Genomic DNA, 14,587 nt, shown 5'->3' with positions numbered 1-14,587 from the left:
ACAGCAATGCCCCGTTTGCGCAGGACATCACATAAGTCCTTGTAATAATTTCTTATTCTCATTGAACGTCGGATGTCACGGCGCATCTTGAAGAATGGGTCCGTTTTGCATCTGCGGGCCATGTAGGACTTCATGCGTTCCCTGAACTCCTGATCTACTCTGAACCTCTTGTTCACATAAGCCTTCTTTTTCCCTCTTAACACCTCATCTTTATTGTACCTCCTTTTATTATAAGCCGAGTTCTTCTCTCTAACCAACCTCCTTTTGCCATAAGCCGACTTCTTCGCTCTGAATTCTTCATCTTCACTAAATCTCCTGTTGTCATATGCCTTCTTGAATTGTTTTTGCCGTTCCTTGAATTTTGTATCCGTTATACATCTCATGGCAATGTATTTGTTCATGTATTCCTTCCTTGGAGTCCTTGGTTTTTCCTTGGTATCAGATTGCAGTTGTCTCCTCATTATTTTCCGTTTCCGTTGTTGACTCATTTTGTTGGCTCTTTCATTTGTAGTGTCTGACATCACTTGTGTTGATGGTGAATGGCCTGCCTGCAGAGAATGCTTGGTGATTGGAGGTCCAGTGTTTGTTTCATCCTGGCTAGTTTGATCGACAGGCTCTTTGTGATGCAGGTTGTCAGGATGAACTTGCACTGTTGACAGATGGGGTGACCGAGCATTTGTCTGTTCAAATGTCACTGGCATGAAGTCAAACTGCATTTGGTCAATCTTGTTCGATGAATGTGAGAAGTCAATTAGCTGGTCAATCTTAGCGAACAGATCATCCAACTGAGTGAAGGTCATCATTACAGCTTTTCCTCCAGGCAAAGGTAGGCCATCAGCACTTCTCTGATGAGAGTCAAACAGTCCATATCTTCCAGACCTGTCTCTAAAAACGGCAATGGTGTGTGGTGATACTGTTAGGAGTGCATATTTGACATTCTCAGACAGACACTTAAGTCTTTCCTGAAGCTTCAGCCACCAATGCCGTCGGTAGGGCTCTCCCTCAGCTCTCATATATCCCATGTCCACGCTAGATTTTTTCACGGAGTACGTATTGTGTTCCGTTTCCACCTTGAGAGGTACTTCCTCCATTGTCAGCTGGCATGACTTAAACAGCTTTTGTCTTTTTAGTTGTTCTATTGTTCTTTTATACAGACTGTCTCCCTTGTCCAGTATCTTGTCAAGATCATCCATCTTCAAGTCAAGACCTTCATGTTGGTGTGCCAAAAATGTCAGACCCATGCATGTACACTGCCGATTCTTTGACATTTGGGAAAACTTATGATGATTTTGGCTTTTGGATGCCTGCACAGATTTGACAGAGGGTGGTACGGTGCATGCTTGTTGTACAGGGTCATTGTTGGAAAGGTCCATGGCCTCGACAATGTTGTCTTGTTCTTCAACATCAGACTGTGCATGTTGCTGAGCTGTTTCTACCACAGTCTCCATGGCTGGACTAAATGTCTTTTGTGTCCCTTCATCGACCTCTGTGCAACTGTTTGGTGAATCTGTATGGGCCAACTTAGCATCCCAGCATTTCTTTTTAGCAATAGATTTCTTTCCACGACGAGGCATGATGTCACCAAGTTTTAGATCTGAACTTTTATGAAAATGTACACTCTTTAACAAAAAACAACCTTCAACCTTCAATACTAGTGTAGCATTAGTCACAAATCACTCTAGGCATCAAGAATCAACTTACTTACCGTTAAAAAGTCAACCAGAACAGCTGTTTCGATCTGATGAACACTAGAATAAAAAAAAGAACAATTTCAGACTAGCGCTATAGTTTTACAATATAATTACTTGTTAGATTATTTTTTTCTACCGTTATATTCTTGTGTAAAAACCGTGTGTGCCATTTTATGACAGTAGATTTTCAGGCCGCTGCGCAGCCTTCAAACCTAGTCCTATGTTGCGCTGCTAAGAGCGTTGGTCACTGAAGCATGGTCATTTAAAGTGTTTTACACTGCTATAGCACCTACCAAGTTTGGGGCGTTAAGCATGCTCGGAACTGTAGTTATGGCTGTTTAAAGGGCAATTTTTTAATGAAAATCTTTGTCTATGATCAAGTATCGGTATATATGAAGTCATTTCTCTGACTGCGTTGAGTTCTTTCATCTTTCCATAATGTGCATTATTGGTGTGTTAGCAATCTAACAGCTGCATTTGTATGTATGGTGCTTATTTTATTTATATACATCTACCATTCATGCAATTATGGCTATGACAGACATAGCTGACATTCCCTTGTTGAACTTTAACTATTCAAGATTTTATACAATATTAACCAAAACATTTGGAAAAGTAGAACTAAAGACAGAAAGTATTACATAAGCATATATGTCTACCAAAGATTATGTATATGATGAGTACACCATAGAATTGAAGTACGCATATCATCTGCATAGTTTATAATAGGTATAGCAGTGTGGGAAAATAATGCATTAATTCATAAGTTTACTGTTGCAAACACTAATGTTACTATTTATCTGTAGAGTAATGAAGTAACCATTTTGTTTTATTCCATTTGAATTATTTGATTAAGAATGGCTGACAGCTTTGACTAAATTGGATCCTATTACCTTTTAAAAATGTGTGGAAACAGAATGTAATTAGAGAAAGTGCTCCAAGAGGTCTCTACCAGGTTAGGTCGTTATTGTGGGCCAGCAATGTTTGGAATACGTCAATCAGGATGAATATGAAAAACTGGACAGATTTGTTTTTGATCACTTGACTATGAAGATAATGTGTACCGATTTGCGTGATGTTTGGACAACATTTGTGGGACTAATTTGAAAACAATTGTTTCGCAAAAATCGGCCTCCTGATGGAGCTATAATAGGGCAATGTTAAAAGGGTGGCACTTGTATCTCAAAGAAGTGTGAATGTGCGTGCAAAGTTTCACCGCAATCAGACGGTGCTACAATGATTTGCGGTATTTTGTTCAAAATAGGCCACTCTTGCACACTTTAGATGTCAATCTTAGCTATAAAAGGCAGATGTGAAAAATGCAGGGCAAAGGCTTTTTCTTGGCCACTAGGCTGTGTGCATACAAAGTTTTACACAGATCGGTGCAGTTATAGGTAAAAACATGAATCGACCTGCTTTAGTGCCACCATGAGGCTGACGTGACATTTTTCAAGTGGCATTTCTTCCTCTGCCTAGTGGGAATGTGCGTGCAAAATGTCACAGAAATTGTACGCCGTGTTCATGATTTGAGGCATTTTGTTCAAAACGGAGCATTCCTGCAAACTTTGGAAGCCAATCTTAGCCAATCAGGATGGAATATGACAAATCTAAAAGACCAGTTTCGTTTAATGACAATAGAGATACTGTGTACCGATTAGCGTCATGTTTGGACAACATGTGTAGGAGCACGGTCAAAAGTGTGTTTTGCAAAAAAGCAATTACTAGCCCATGTGACCAATTTGGGACAGAATTCTGCTCTGGCATCCAGACAGCGTGTGTGCACAGTTTCACTGCCATCAAGCCAACGGTACCAGAGATTGACTGTCCACAGACTGAATGACACACAAAAAGAACACAGTAAAAACAGTCTCAGCCATGCCTTCCGGCCTGACGGAGACAATAAAGAGTGCAAAATAAGCAAAAATAATAGGAGTTGGCATTTTAAAAATAAAGAAAATGTGTTTCAATTAAGCTAATCATCTGGGGACCAACAAAATAATTTGGGGACCCCTCTTGGAATCTTGATAACCCCATGCATGTAATGCGCCGATCTCTGTGAGGACGGCGGTCACAGAGATTATTCCATGATTTTTCAAAGGTACAGTAAAATCACCGTTTTTGCTGACAGCACTGGCACACTATTGATATGGCAGTCAAAGAGTTAAACTAAATAGAGTATATATATTGGCAATGTCTCCTTAATAACTGACAATGGATTGACCCCAAGACAATTTCCATATGCCAACATTAGATAGTTAGATCTAAAACGCTTTGATTTACACATGTGTCATGTTACGTTAAACAAACCTTGCAGTAGTGCAGTCTGGGATAGTCCCCTCAGTCCACTGCTGTGTTGGCCAAGATATCAGGTCCGGTGTACAGCCACGCCACAGCTGAAATTTTCAATCAAAAATACAGTATTTAGAAAAAAATATAAAAGTAAATGCATGTAGTGACAAGCGAATTTGTATATTGGCTATTTAAAATAAGGCAACAAGTTTACAGTGAGCTTGTAGATCTGCTATTTTCAAATATGTATAATGCCTTGTTATCACATGGCTACAGATGTCTGCCAATTTGGGAGATAATTGTAAAATAGCAGATTTAGAAGCTCACAACACGTCGCATTGTGAGATTGTAGATCAGCTATTTTCAAATGTACAAGCTCAAGCTCACAACGCGTCGCATTGTGAGCTAGTAGATCTGCCATTTTCAAATAGCCAAAGTTTAAATAGGGCTGAAGGGGTTAGTGTAGCCTATGTTTTTTAAACAACAATCTAAATCTACAAAGTAACTCAAGTTTTCAAAACATTGTAGTGGATTACAAGTACAATATTTGTCTATCACTGCCAACAGATAGATAGATCTTGAAAATTGAACCAGACAAGTCAGTGTGCTGAAAAATTTGCCACATATGGATAAGACAGACACAGATGAGACGCAGGGCCTGTTAAATGGCATCAACAATGGGTCATTTATTCAACCCCTAACCACACCTCTAATCACCCCCCTATTATCACCTTTCAGTCAGCTGACAACTCTATAGGAACTTGAAGCAACACATACTTGTCACCTGTACATGCATAATAGACAATAGCAGATCTACAAGCTCAGAAGTGATCTACAAGTGAGCTATGTAGATCAGCCATTTAAAATGAAGCAACAAGCTTACAGTGAGCTGGTAGATCTGCTATTTTCCAAACATTACAAACTCACAGCAAGCTTGTAGATCTGCTATTTTTGAATATGTATAATGCCATGTTATCACATGGCTACAGATGTCTGCCAATTTGAGATATAATTGTAAAATAGCAGATCTACAAGCTCAACGCGTCGCATTGTGAGCTAGTAGATCTGCTATTTTCAAATAGTCAAAGTTTAAATAGGGCTGAAGTGGTTAGTGTAACCTATGTTTTTTAAACAACAATCTAAATCTACAAAGTAACTCAAGTTTTCAAAACATTGTAGTGGATTACAAGTACAATATTTGTCTATCAATGCCAACATACCAAATAAGCAATGCAACACTGTTCAGTACTCACACCGCAAATGTACACAGATAGATTAGACAGACACAGCCTGAGCACAAGGCATGAGCATGTCAATATAGGGACAATAGCAGATCTACAAGCTCAGAAAATCAGCTTGAAGATCTGCTATTTTAAATAAAGGTTAAGTGGTGTGACCACACACACACACACACACACACACACACACACGTCAGTGTGCTGAAAAATTTGCCACATATGGATAAGACAGACACAGATGAGACGCAGGGCCTGTTAAATGGCATCAACAATGGGTCATTTATTCAACCCCTAACCACACCTCTAATCACCCCCCTATTATCACCTTTCAGTCAGCTGACAACTCTATAGGAACTTGAAGCAACACATACTTGTCACCTGTACATGCATAATAGACAATAGCAGATCTACAAGCTCAGAAGTGATCTACAAGTGAGCTATGTAGATCAGCCATTTAAAATGAAGCAACAAGCTTACAGTGAGCTTGTAGATCTGCTATTTTTCAAACATTACAAACTCACAGCAAGCTTGTAGATCTGCTATTTTCGAATATGTATAATGCCATGTTATCACATGGCTACAGATGTCTGCCAATTTGAGATATAATTGGAAAATAGCAGATCTACAAGCTCAACGCGTCGCATTGTGAGCTAGTAGATCTGCTATTTTCAAATAGCCAAAGTTTAAATAGGGCTGAAGTGGTTAGTGTAGCCTATGTTTTTTAAACAACAATCTAAATCTACAAAGTAACTAAAGTTTTCAAAACATTGTAGTGGATTACAAGTACAATATTTGTCTATCAATGCCAACATACCAAATAAGCAATGCAACACTGTACAGTACTCACACCGCAAATGTACACAGATAGATTAGACAGACACAGTCTGAGCACAAGGCATGAGCATGTCAATATAGGGACAATAGCAGATCTACAAGCTCAAAAAATCAGCTTGTAGATCTGCTATTTTAAATAAAGGTTAAGTGGTGTGACCATGTGTGAGCACACACACACACACACAATTTATTCAACCCCTAACAACACCTCTAATCACCTTTCAGTCAGCTGACAACTCTTGATCTACAAGTGAGCTATGTAGATCAGCCATTTAAAATGAAGCAACAAGCTTACAGTGAGCTTGTAGATCTGCTATTTTTCAAACATTACAAACTCACAGCAAGCTTGTAGATCTGCTATTTTCGAATATGTATAATGCCATGTTATCACATGGCTACAGATGTCTGCCAATTTGAGATATAATTGGAAAATAGCAGATCTACAAGCTCAACGCGTCGCATTGTGAGCTAGAGTAGATCTGCTATTTTCAAATAGCCAAAGTTTAAATAGGGCTGAAGTGGTTAGTGTAGCCTATGTTTTTAAACAACAATCTAAATCTACAAAGTAAATAACGTCTTCAAAACATTGTAGTGGATTACAAGTACAATATTTGTCTATCACTGCCAACATACCAAATCAGCAATGCAACACTGTACAGTACTCACACCGCAAATGTACACAGATAGATTAGACAGACATAGTCTGAGCACAAGGCATGAGCATGTCAATATAGGGACAATAGCAGATCTACAAGCTCAGAAAATCAGCTTGTAGATCTGCTATTTTAAATAAAGGTTAAGTGGTGTGACCACACACACACACACACACAATAGATCTTGAAAATTGAACCAGACAAGTCAGTGTGCTGAAAAATTGGCCACATATGGATAAGACAGACACAGATGAGACACAGGGCCTGCTAAAGGGCATCGACAATGGGTCATTTATTCAACCCCTAACCACACCTCTAATCACCCCCCTATTATCACCTTTCAGTCAGCTGACAACTCTATAGAAACTTGAAGCAACACATACTTGTCACCTGTACATGCATATCAATAGACAATAGCAGATCTACAAGCTGATCTACAAGTGAGCTATGTAGATCAGCCATTTAAAATGAAGCAACAAGCTTACAGTGAGCTTGTAGATCTGCTATTTTCCAAACATTACAAACTCACACCGCAAATGTACACAGATAGATTAGACACACAGTCTGAGCATGTCAATATAGGGACAATAGCAGATCTACAAGCTCAAAAAATCAGCTTGTAGATCTGCTATTTTAAATAAAGGTTAAGTGGTGTGACCATGTGTGACCACACACACACACAATTTATTCAACCCCTAACAACACCTCTAATCACCTTTCAGTCAGCTGACAACTCTATAGAAACTAGAAGCAACACGCACTTGTCACCTGGATGCCAGTGGTTCTCAAACTATTGTAATGTCAAAGAGCTTCCATTTTTACCCTATGCACTAGACCACAGACCCCCATAACCTAGTATTCAACCCCAAGACAATGTCAATAAGCCAACATTAGATAGTTACGAAAATAGGATCAGGATGTTACACACCTTGCAGTAGGTCTGGGATGGTGTGTCTGTCACCTGGGTCCACAGCCAGAGCTGTAAAAAAAGAAATACAATATTTTAGACACAGAGTTATGAAAGTACATGCATATCAATAGACAATAGCAGATCTACAAGCTCACAAGTGATCTACAAGTGAGCTTGTAGATAAGCTATTTAAAAAAGGCTACAAGTTTACAGTGAGCTTGTAGATCTCCTATTTTCAAATATGTATAATGCCTTGTTATCACATGGCTACAGAGTCTGCCAATTTTAGAGATAATTGTTAAATAGCAGATCTACAAGCTCACAATGTATAGCATTGTGAGCTTGTAGATCTGCCATTTTCAAATAGAAAAGTTTGAGTAGGGCTTAAGTGGTTAATGTAGCCAATGTTTTTTAAATAATAATCAAAATCAACTAACTAAAGTAGTTTTCAAATAATTGTAGTGGATCAAAAGTTCAATATTTGCCTCTGAGATTAAGTACAATACAAGTACAATAGTGGATAGAAGTACAAACAGAATATTTATCTATCTATGCCTGCCAACTGTCTGTGTCGAGACAGACACAAACAAAGCTCCAAGGAGCTGTGTGTGACGTCACTGCCATGCGGAAGTTGTAAGCATACATTTATAGCCGTTAGCATCGGTTAGCCTAGCTGACGAATCCTTGTTGTTTTTAACCTAGTTTCAGATCAAGTGTCGCTGCTTAAAGTTAGTTTTAGCAGATCTACAAGCTCAATTTTAGCAGACAAGATATAACAAATGCAATGTTGATTAAAAGCTGCATTCTGCGTTATATAATGAATTGGACAGGTCGATGGCAAAACTAAACAATAAAAGCCTGGAGATCGAGGCTCGGTCGATGGTGACATGATTGTATGAAAACAAAGTCACCAACAAACTGGCGATTGCACTTAATTCATTTAAGGCCCGTACATGTACATACACGTTCAAATTTCAAATATATGAGTCATTCCACGAAACCGGTACGATTTGCACTTTTTTTTTTTTTTTTAATGACCCAAATGTTTCACGTTTCTGAATACCCCACAACATTAAGGACATATTTAACTTGCAGAAAAAAATATTTTCCCATCTCAGGCATTAAATCCATATTATTATTGGTCATTATTATATGATACGGTACTATATTTTCTCAACCCCGTTATGGACACTCTGGAAGCCGTTTGAATATGATTATGAACTGTATTTGTAATGAAACAAACATTTTCCTATTCATAAAATGTCCCTCACACTAATTCAATAATTGGAAATATGAAAAGTATATCAATTCTCCCACTTTTGTTATACTAAAGCCTTAAATGTGCCATTTTTTTAAATTCTTTGATGCTTTTTTATCATAAATCTACTTTAGCATTTGACTTTTAACTAAACAAGGTATTGTTATGATTGCTCTGAACATTTCTGACAGAGTTCAACAAACATTACATACATTTTCATAAAATATGAAAGAAATAATCACAGAAAATATAGGTGTGACAGGGTTGAGACTAGGATAACAGGGTTGAAGGTTGTAAACGGGGTTGAAGAGACAAATACAGCTTAACATAAATAGTTGTTTTTAATCTCAAATTCAATGTAATATTTTCTATAAACATTGTATTTCATTATGCAACCATTTAAGAAGAACAATAGACATCCATTTTAATTTAACTGAATTGTATTAACACTCTTAATCCAGGGTCTTAATGATATGTAATATAGCAGTTCTACTAGCAGTTTGCTAATGATCTAATGATCCCCTTAATCCAGACTCTTGTCTGGAGGGTTACTGTCAGGAGGGGCTATGTCCATGGGGATATTGACAGGAGGGGACATGTCTGGATGGACAGGTTCGGGAGGGGCCAAGTCTGTGTCCGGGCAGTCAAAGTCCGGGGGGACCATGTCTTCAGAGCACTGTGGTGGGCCTTCCGCACTGTCAACAGCAGAATGGACAACATCCTGTTCAGGGGCTGGAGAAAGTCAGACTGTGAGAGAGTCAGACAGGGCAACATCAGACCCTTGGTCAAGTGAGTCGTCATCCTCTTCTGAATGAACTTCATCTAATCATCACCTGCCTGCATCAGCCAGTTGACTGTACGGACATCACTGTCTTCCATCACGTGAGGCACTTCAGGGCACAGATCACTTCCATGTGCAGCAGCATCACATTCTGAGTGTGCAGATCCACTGTCCACTTCACCCTCACAGGGCAAGAAGCTAACAGAGAGTAGTAGATTCTTGTGGACGACTCTCTCTCTCTGCCTGTCAGGCAATCCTTGACTCTGTAGACATTGATCTCAGGCTTGACTGACATGACCTCATAAGGAGTCGACTCCCACTTGTCTGTAACTTTGCGTTTCCCTGGCACACCTCTGTTGGCGATCAACACTCTGTCTCCAACGACGAGGGGTGAGCCCTTGACTTTGCGATTGTACAGCTTAGCATTGCGAGTCTGTTCTTTGAGACTGTTCCTCTGCGCAATCTGAGCAGCCAGCCTCATGTAGATCTTTCTTCAGGTGGGACACAAAGTCTGAGTGGCTGACAACAGCGTCATTGGTGAGAGCATGCTGAAACATGACGTTGACGGGAAGATGAGGGATTCTCTTGAACACAAGGTAAAACGGTGCAAACCCTGTTGTCTCATGCTCCATGCAGTTATAGCAGAAGGTGAGCAACTGCAGCATTTGCAGCCACTTTGCTTTGGATAGAGGGGGAAGGGACCTGATCATATCTCCCAGCGTTCTGTTAAATCGCTCTGTGACACCATTTCCCATGGGGTGATACGGAGTCGTATGGGATTTCTGCACCCCGGCCATCTCTAGAAGCTCCTTAATCAGCTTGCTCATAAAGTTGGCTCCCTGATTCGAATGCAGACGACGGGGAAAACCATAAATGAGAAAGAAGTCATTCCAGAGACGACGAGCGACTTGCTTGGCAGTCTGATTCTTGCATGGGAAGGCGTGTGCCATCTTGGAGAAATGATCAGTCACGCATCCACAGACCACATCCACAGACTTGCTCCCTTGCTCAGCAGTCCAAAAGTCTATGCAGACTAATTCCATAGGCTCAGAGGTGACTATGTTCTTGAGTGGTGCACGGCTGTGTGGCTCAGGTGTCTTCCCTACTATGCAGCGCTGACAGGACTTAACATAGTACACAACATCACGTTCCATGCCACTCCAGAAGAACCGTTGCCTCACCAGAGACAAGGTACGGTGCTGGCCTTGGTGACCCGCCGTGGAGTTTGGCACTATGAAGTGGAAGATCTTCTTGTTCATGTGGGGATCTTTCTTTGTCTTGTACAGTATGCCATTCTGTATGGTGAGTCTACTCCAATGCTTCAGCAGCTTGATCACGCTACGTGACTCAACAGCTCTCTCAAGCTTGGTAGGTCTCTTGTGCCTCTGTACAAAGTACATGGCCCTGCTTATTCTGTTGTCATTCTCTTGTTGACTGACAAGCTGGCTCTGCGGGAGTGCAGTGGACTGTTCTTCCTTCTGCAGTTGATTGAAGTCAGCATCTGTTCCCATCGCGTGACTCAGACCCCCAGTGGACTGAGCATTGAGGATGGCTCTGATGCGACTGAGCATCTTGTGTCTGGAACTGCCTCTTGCACTGGCATGTTCGATGTCTCACCGCCTTCATCCACAACAGCCTGACAGTTGTTGGACACTCTGAACACCTCTTGTACGGTTCTGTCGTTCACGCCGTTGACCTGGTCCAACAGCGAGGTATAAGGCTCGGTCACAAGGCGATGACTGACACACGACTGGACAAACGGCTCACGGCTCAAGGCGTCGGCTACGATGTTCTTTGGGCCGGGGATGTACTTCAAGTCAAAGTCGTATGCAGTGAGCTTCGCCACCCACCGCTGTTCACACACATCAAGTCTGGGATTGGTCAGAATGTATGTCAAGGGGTTATTGTCAGTCCATGTGGTGAAGTGTCTGCCTTTCAACCAATGGCTGAACTTGTCACATACTGCCCATTTCAAGGCCAGAAATTCAAGCCGATGTGCGGGGTAGTTCAGTTGGGAATGAGAGAGGGTTCTACTCGCAAAGGCGACTGGTCTGGCTAGTTTTTCACCACCTTTTTCATCTCCAGGATAAACGCTGGTACCGCTGTCATTGATTGCTTTTTTTCCCTTAGCCTCTACATTGTTTTTCCATCTTTGTCGTTCTCTCTGCAGGTATTGCTCTCTCCTTGCAGGATCAGCATTTAGGCGGGCACGGTACTGCCTCTGCCTTTCTGCCGCTGTTGTTGGTGCCATCTTGGACTCATAGATGTCTGTAGATAATTACATTGATATAATTAAATCAAATATACTTCCAGAGCTACTCTATAGGCAGAAACTTTTATAGAATAGAAAACTTTTCCAATGATGTGATTCTGATAAGCTATTACTGTATGACTGTAAAAAAAAAAAAACAGCAAACCCAGCTTTAGCATAGACATTATGAAGTATATAATATGCATGTAGTATAAGAATGTTAATGTAATATAATAATTCATTTAAATAATATTCAACTTCACAACTAAAGTGTTAAAAACACAACCCCGTCACAATCTCTCAACCCTGTTATGATGAAATTAATAACGGGGTTGAGTGTAACGGGGTTGTGATTTTTTACTCAAGATGGCCACTACTCTACCTGTGTTGATTAAGAGGAGACCACATGGCATGCATGATAGTAAGAAATCCAATATATTGTTGAAATAACAAAGATAATTGTCCAAAACAATTGTTATCTATATTTATTACATGTAACGGAGTTGAGCTGTTAAGCTTTACGACCACACTATGCAAGTTTAAATGACTATAAAACATTGTAAAAGAAGGTGGGAAGTTACCTTTCTCTGCAGCATGTTGTTCAGAAGACTTGTAGAATGTCACTTCCTGTTGGTGATGTCACTAAAGGACCAGTTCATTATTTTTATGGAGGGTGGAATGACTTGTGTGACGGGGTTGAGTGCGACTGGGGGACGGATCTATATAATGCAATTTTAATGATTAATCATCTATTTATTAAAAAACTAAACATGACCAGCAATAAAGCACGGATACAATTGTATGTCAATGGCAAAATGTATAATTTTTTTTACATTTTTAATAGTCATATCTCAAGTCCACTTTCATCGAAGGCCATGGGGGACATGAAAAAATGGACAAAATAGGTGGTGTCTACTGAAAAAAGCAAGATAATTTATGATATAAAGATAAAATGTATGTAAATTGTTTACACAGTATTCAAGGTAACATTTCAATTGATTCTAAAAAGCTTTTAAAATTTGATTTTGGTGACCCGATGGATACAATACACTCAAAAAGGTCAGAGGGACCGCAAATCGTACCGGTTTCGTGGAATGACTCATAAAGTGCTTACCTCATGGCCACGGATGTAACAATTCCGTTCGGGCCTTCAAGAAGTACCCGTATCTTCAGTATTGTTAAATAAAAAGCATTTTAATCCGATCGGTGGCCATTTTCTCAGCATGTCCTCCATATGCTTTCAACTACGCGACCCCATCGGTTGGTAGGTGTACTGCACTCTGATAGAGTGTGCTAACTATGAGAAAATGGCCACCGATCGGATTAAAATGTTTTTTTATTGAACAATACGGAAGATACGGCTACTTCTGAGGAACCATACATAATTATAACATCCGTGGCCATGGGGTAAAAACTTTGTTTGAAATCTGAACGTTGAAGTGGATTAGAGGGTCCAAAAAGGGAGAAAGTGCAAACACCAGGTTGCAGTTCATCCATGACCGTCGTGTGATCCAAGGCTACAATAAGAGTTATGAAAGCGATATAAAGTATTACTCACCTCAGACAAAAGACGACGAAATGAAAGTCTTCCGAAGAAAACAAAGTAGATCGATGATATAATATGAAGCTAAATCAAGTAGATCCGTTTCCAATAGTAAATGACCGAGGCTATCGCAGGATTTTGATTTGTGAGAAGGAAGCGTGTGAATGCTGTGAGTCTAAGGGGAGGGACAAAATCAGCAAGAGCTGTGATTGGTCTGCTCAGGCAAAAGGGTCAGAACAAGTCCGGGCAAGCCCCCCCACGAACCTCGCGTCACCAGTGTTTCCAACTCGGAGGAACCCCCCCACACACACACACACACACACACACACACACACACACACACACACACACACACACACACACACACACACACACACACACACACACACACACACACACACACACACACACACACACACACACACACACACACACACACACACACACACACACACACACTTAGGTAAACCATTTCCGTATCCTTTCTAAAGCGGATGCAGCCGTTGGCTCTGAAATGCATGTAAAATGATGCTGCTTTCATAGAACAAACAAAAAGACATTGAAGTATTAACCAAAAATAGATACATTTGTTTTAAATGCAAACGTCATTTTATTAATTTAAAAGTTAAAAAGAAGAAGTTAGCGAAATATATAACAGCAATAATAATAATAATAATAATAATAATAATAATAATACAAAAAACACAGAAGCCAGTTACATTCCTAATTTCTCCCAGAAAATATACTTAAAGTACCAGAAGTAAAAGTACTAATTATGCAGAATGTCCCATTTCAAGTTTTCAAATGCATACAATGTATACAAATCTTTAGAAAATAGCAGATCTACAAGCTCACAACGCATCGGGCACTAGGGATAACTGGGCACCAAAACCTAGGGAAATGTGGGCACCTGGTCAACTGGGCACTAGGGACAACTGGGCACCAAAACCATCTGGGCAGTAGGGACATGTGGGCACCTGGACAAATGGGAACTGGGCACTTGGGACATGTGGGCATCTGGACAACTGGGCACCTGGAGGAGTGGGCACCTGAATTAGGATTTGTGTTTTTTGTACTTTACACATTATGATGCTTTGTTGTTGTCTCCGCCAGGCCAAAAGGCATGGCCGAGACTATGT

General features: G+C 40.3%; 1 long non-coding RNA gene across 1 annotated transcript; it reads right to left on the bottom strand.

Annotated features, from left to right (window-relative positions):
- Positions 1–1,718: 1,718 nt before the first annotated feature.
- Positions 1,719–13,581, bottom strand: LOC308101796. Its single transcript, XR_013934561.1, has 4 exons — positions 13,464–13,581; positions 7,634–7,684; positions 3,999–4,084; positions 1,719–1,748 (listed from the first exon to the last, which is right to left on the bottom strand). It is a non-coding gene; the product is annotated as an uncharacterized lncRNA (long non-coding RNA).
- Positions 13,582–14,587: the final 1,006 nt, after the last annotated feature.

This window comes from Gymnoscopelus braueri (genome assembly GCF_963280865.1).
Source record: "Gymnoscopelus braueri genome assembly, chromosome: 15".
Classification (NCBI taxonomy): domain Eukaryota; kingdom Metazoa; phylum Chordata; class Actinopteri; order Myctophiformes; family Myctophidae; genus Gymnoscopelus; species Gymnoscopelus braueri.
The sequence above is the reverse complement of the archived record's forward strand: the minus strand, read 5'-3'. Positions and strand labels throughout refer to the sequence as shown.